We start from the raw sequence: 6,453 nt of genomic DNA, 5'->3' as shown, positions 1-6,453 counted from the left end.
AGCAGCACACCTGTCCCAAACCTGACTAAATAACAAGTTCAATCTCTATCCATCCATCCATTTTCTACTGCTTGTCCCTTTCGGGGTAGCGGAGGGTGCTGGAGCCTATCTCAGCTGCATTCGGGCGGAAGGCGGGGTACACCCTGGACAAGTCCCCACCTCATCGCAGGGCCAACACAGATAGACAGACAACATTCTCTTATTATTATTATCAAATGACAGCAGTCATTTCCATGAGATGATTTTCTAATATGTTTAGGCCCACTTACAATGACAATAACAAAAAATATTGTTTTTCATGAACTGTGTACTTGTATTGTTTGTCTGGGTGGAGGTCCTGCTTTGGAAATCATTTGTACCCCTTTCAGACATTGCATTTAGTTCCCATTAAAACATTCACATGTTGCACAATGAGATATAAGCAGGGGATCATGTGTACATTCCTGCAACTTCCTGTTTGTAAAAAATATATTTTTATTAGTATTTATTTAATATACTAACAGCATTTCATGACTAATATTTATAAATTAAGATTCCTAATAAATGACACTAGAATAAGCACACATTTGATTGGTAAATCATAGTGTAACGACCTGGAATGACACTTTATGTGTGGTGTTGGAGTTGTCCGACTTTTTGTGTGGCTGTAAACGCATCACTGGCTAAGTGCCATATGTGCATGTATTGGCGCAAGTGAGAAAGAGCGAGCGGCTGCTGTTGATATAACAAAGTTGCATTTGGTCTGGTTTGTACTGCAGAAAATTACCAGTTTTGCTAGATATCATTTGTTTTACTAATGTTTTGGTGATGTGTTTATGGCCGACAATAAAGAGTTTTGCTCAGTAAAGTGATGGATGGAATTCATGTCCTCAAAGCGTCTCGACAGACGTTACAATATTTGAACAATGATGACGAAAACTGTTTTCTCTGTCGTGTCCGTGTGTCGAAAATTGTTATGCTCTTATTTTTTTATTTGATTTTGTGCGTGGCATAGATTTGCCGTGCGCAGAGGACGCTTGAGCAGTGCGCAATTGCACAGGCGCGCACCTTGGAGGGAACATTGCCCAGGTGCATGTCTTTGGAGGTGGGAGGAAGCCGGAGTACCCGGAGGGAACCCACGCAGTCACGGGTAGAACATGCAAACTCCACACAGAAAGATCCCGAGCCCAGGATTGAACCCAGGACCTTCGTATTGTGAGGCACACGTACTAACCCCTGTCGAGTGCTAAAAGAGTGCATGAAGATGATGGAGGAGGAGAAGGGAGGAAAAACACTACGGTAAAACATTGCAAGATTAAAGTCAAATAGATTTAAGTGAAATAGAGATATGAACGATATTAGCTTGATGACACTGGTTAAGGGGTTAAAGAAGGACAATGGAGAGGTGGAGATGGCCAATATGCTAAGGGACGGAAGCCTGTTGATTAAGTGTAAAAATGGAGAGCAAAAGAGCAAAGCAATGCATTTGCCAAAGCTGTGCAATAAGATAATAAAAGAAAAAAATAGATGTGGTGGAATGAGAGGGGCTAGATCAGGGTTCGGGAACCTTTTTGACTGAGAGAGCTATGAAAGCCAAATATTTTAAAATGTATTTCTGTGAGAGCCATATAATATTTTTTAACACTGAATACAACTTAATGTGTGCATTTTTAATTAAGACCAACATTTTTTAGAGTATAATAAGTCTGCTATTCTTTTTAATATAACATTGTTATTCTGAAGCCAACCAATAATAAATAAAGTACTTCTTACCATTGATGCGACCCCCCTGTACCTCAAAGGACAGCTGGGATTGGCTGAGCTACCCGCAACCTTGAACAGGTGCGGTAGAAAACGGATGGATGAATTAAAATGCATGACAATGTTTTATATTTTCAACGTTATTTGTAACACTATGATTTCCAGAGGAATTATTCATTACTTCTCGTGTTAAGCAATGTCAGCTAAGATTTATCTGAATGCAGCCATAGGTTCCCTACCCCTGGGCTAGAGGATATAGTGACAGGAATCCCAAGAAGAGAACATTTTGAATATTTGAAAAGAGAAATAAAAGTGGGAACTGTCACAACGATGAAGAGATTGACGGCATTCAGGAACGCAGAAAAGACAGAGAAAAGACAGATCTGTGCTTAAGCAATTGGGCGAAGAAGTCCTCCCGGAAAAAAAATCTGATTGGGTTTTTAAGCTCTTACGTCAGATCTTACGTTCCACCCCCGGTACGTTGTTTCAAGTGCCAACGCTATGGGCACATAGCTAGTGTGTGCCATGCTAAGATGAGATGTGGAAGGTGTGGAGGGGAGCATGAATATGGAGCATGTAGAAGAAATGAACAGATCAAGTTTTGTAACTGTGGAGGGAATCACACAGCAGCTTATGGGGGCTGTGTCACAAGGAAACAGGCAACATAAGTACAGAAAATCAGAGTAGAAAGACAACAAGAAAGTGGAGAACAAGAAAGAAGTGAGAACAGTTCAAGTAATCAAAAAAACAAGAGGCAACAAATACAGTGATGGACATGTCCGCGTTTGTGACCTCAGACTCTGCCTTCTCTACAGAGGGTGTGTCTTGTAGGATTAAGGAGATCCTCAAAGTATTCTTTCCACCGCCCAACTATATCCCCAGTATTGGTCAGCAGGTTTCCTCCCCCACTGTACACAGTGTGAACAGGGCACTGCTTCCCCCTCGTGAGGCGTCGGATGGTTTGCCAGAATGTCTTTGAGGCCGACCGAAAATCTTGCTCCATGGTCTCACTGAACTTCTCCCATGCCCGAGTTGTTGCTTCCGCCACCGCTGAGGCTGTGGCTCGCTTGGCTTGTCGGTACCTGTCAGCTGCTTCAGGGGTGCCACAAGCAAGCCATGCTCGGTAGGATTCCTTCTTCAGCTTGACGGCCCCCTTTACATCTGGTGTCCACCATCGGGTTCGGGGGTTGCCGCCATGACAGTGCCTTGCGACTACAGCTCTGATCGGAAGCAACAGCAGTGGAGGTACGGGACATGACCCATTCAGACTCAATGTCCCCCACCTCCCTCGGAATGCAGTTGAAGCTCTGCCGGAGGTGCGAGTTGAAGATCTGGCGGACGGGAGCCTCTGCCAAACGTTTCCAGCTTACCCTCACTAAACGTTTGGGCCTGCCGGGTCTGTCCGGCATCCTCCCCCGCCACCTGATCCAACTCACCACCAGGTGGTGATCAGTTGACAGCTCAGCTCCTCTCTTCACCCGAGTGTCCAAGACATGCGGTCGCATATCTGATGAAACGACTACAAAGTCAATCATCGACCTGCGACCTAGTGTGTCCTGGTGCCACGTGCACTTGTGGGCACACCTATGTTTGAACATGGTGTTTGTTATGGACAAACTGTGGCTAGCACAGAAATCCAATCACAGAACACCACTCTTGTTCAGATCGGGGAGGCCATTCCTCCCAATCACGCCCCTCCAGGTTTTGCTGTCGCTGCCAACGTGGGCGATGAAGTCACCCAGTAGAACAATGGAGTCCCCGAGGGGGATGCCCTGCAGCACTCCCCCCAGGGTCCCAAAGAAGGCCAGGTCCTCCAAACTGCCATTTGGCGCACAGTCAGAGCCCGTCCCCCAACCCGAAGGCGCAGGGAAAGAACCCTCTCGTTCACCTGGGATGACTCCAACACACGGGCGCCAAGCCGGGGAGCTAATAATATGCCCACATCTGCTCGCCGCCTATTCCCTGCGGCAACTCCAGCATATAGCAAAGTCCAACCCCTCTCAAGGAATTTGGTTCCAGAGCCTATGCTGTGCGTTGAGGTGACTATATCTAGACGGTATCTCTCGACCTCATGCACAAGCTCAGGCTCCTTCCCCACCATGTCCCGACAACCAGCAACCGAGGACCAGGTCGCCTAGGCATTCGACTTCGACTACTACCCAGTCCATGGATCCCCCTGCAAGTGGTGGATCTGCGGCGGAGAGGTTCCACGTCTCTGGGGCTCTGTGGAGAAAGTCCCAGCCACCAGGCGCTCGCTGACGAACCCCTGCCCTGGACCTGGCTCCAGGGTGAGGCCCCGGTGTCTTTCGCCATGGCGAGGTGCGGTTCCTCGATTTTCCCATCTTCATAAGAGTCTTTTGGTGTGTCCTGATTGCATACTTGCCAACCCTGCCGGATTTTCCGGGAGACTCCCGAAATTCAGCGCCTCTCCCGAAAACCTCCCGGGACAAATTTTCTCCCGAAAATCTCCCGAAATTCAGGCGGAGCTGGAGGCCACGCCCCCTCCAGCTCCATGCGGACCTGAGTCCGCTTTCCCACGATATAAACAGTGTGCTTGCCCAATCACATTATAACTGTAGAATGATCGAGGGCGAGTTCTTGGTTTCTTATGTGGGTTTATTGTTATGTAGTTTCATTAACGTCCTCCCAGCGCGGTAACAACACACAACAGCAGCAGTCACGTTTTTGTGTACCGTAAAGCAGTTCGTCTGCCGAAAACAGCAATGTTGTGACACTCTTAAACAGGACAATACTGCCATTTATAACATCAATAACATATACGGCTTTTAGAGAGTGCAGTGCACAACTGCGCACACAACAAGGAGAAGAAGCAGAAGAACGAGGAAGATACAGCTATGGCGACGCCGACGACGAGTAAGATGAAGAAATACGCTTTGTTGCACCTTTCCTGCCTGAGTCCGGTGATTAGTTGCAAATCTTGCTTTATTGATTGCTTGCACACAGCCAATCCAACACAAAACAAACTAGTCCCGCCCGCACTCACGCTACCACTCCCTCTTTTCTCTCGCCCACACACTCACTGACGTCACTCACCTCACATGCTCACCTATTAAAGGGCCACACACACACATACGCTACTCTCATAACAGCTTGTAAGTTCCAAGCCGCAGCTGCGATTGGACCTGGATAGCCTTCGGGAAGAAATAGTGGACTACCAAGTGCTTGGCACTGAAGATCTTTGTGCGTGCCACACATCAATGCATCATCAAAGAGGGTGTTCAGCATGGTTAGAAAAATAGTGACAGAGAATAGAACAAGGATGGACAATTCAACCCTTAACTCAACAATGAGTAGATGAGTGTTATGTGTGTGTATATGTGTAAATAAATGAACACTGAAATTCAAGTATTTCTTTTATTTATATATACATATATACATATAATAAAATAAATATATATATATATATAGCTAGAATTCACTGAAAGTCAAGTATTTCTTATATATATATATATATATATATATATATATATATATATATATATATATATATGAAATACTTGACTTATATATATATATATATATATATATATATATATATATATATATATATATATATATATATATATATATACATATATATATATATATATATATATATATATATATATATATATATATATATATGAAATACTTGACTTGGTGAATTCTAGCTGTAAATATACTCCTCCCCTCTTAACCAGGTCTCAAGGTTGGCAAGTATGCCTGATTGCCAATCAGAGACATGTGAGGTCACCAGCGCTCAGACCAGAGGAATGGAGGAAAACAAGAAGTGGAACAAAAAATAGGGGTGCTGGAAAGAAAAAATGTGAGACCACGACAGGCTTGCAACTGTGGATCAGTTCTCATCATTCACCTAAAAGAGCCGTTCAAAAGATTCGACTTCTTAGCAAACATCAAATCCATACATTAAGTAAGTAAGTAAGTATAATTTTATTCATACAGCGCTTTTCACAGATAAAATCACAAAGCGCTGTACAAAACATAGGTGAAGTAAAACAACAATTTAATTTAAAACAACAGGGGCGACATCATAAACAAGATACAAAGTGGATTAAAAATGATAGTTCAAAGGTGCATTAACTAGAAGCTTTACTAAAAAGAGAAGTTTTCAAATGTTTCTTAAAAGTTTCAACACAGTCAAGATCACGAAGGGACTGGTGCAAATTGTTCCAGAGTCTGGGAGCTATAGCCTGGAATGCCAGTGTTGTGTTTTATCATTTCCCTGCCTTCTCTTTTATTGTGATGTCTGTTTTCTTCAATTTGCTAGTCCCCAGCGAGGGGCAGACACTAAGGCACACCTGCTACCAATTTCAACCTAGGAGTATTTAAGCTTGTCACTGACAGCTTGGTCTTGCCGGTTATTGTCTCCTGAACCTCCCACGTTCATGCGCCTGCTTCACCTCATCAGTCCTGGTACGTTGTCTCTCCTTAGTCCTGTAATCCCTCACCTCTTTCTGTTTGTTTCCTAGCCTCCCTGAGGTAAAGAGGATTCTGTGTTGGATTTTATGCTGTGCTCAGTGCGCCCTGGCCTTTTCCCCTGCCGACCACTGAGGAACCTGTTTTTGTTTGTAATTGATGGTGTGCACTTCTGCCCCCATCACCTTTTGTTACACTTTTTGGACTTATTAAATTTTTCCCCTTTTTGTAATTCAACCTTGCCTCCCGTATATGCATCCTGGGGTCACCTCCTTG

This window comes from Nerophis lumbriciformis, linkage group LG33 (assembly GCF_033978685.3).
Source record: "Nerophis lumbriciformis linkage group LG33, RoL_Nlum_v2.1, whole genome shotgun sequence".
Lineage (NCBI taxonomy): Eukaryota > Metazoa > Chordata > Actinopteri > Syngnathiformes > Syngnathidae > Nerophis > Nerophis lumbriciformis.
The sequence above is the reverse complement of the archived record's forward strand: the minus strand, read 5'-3'. Positions refer to the sequence as shown.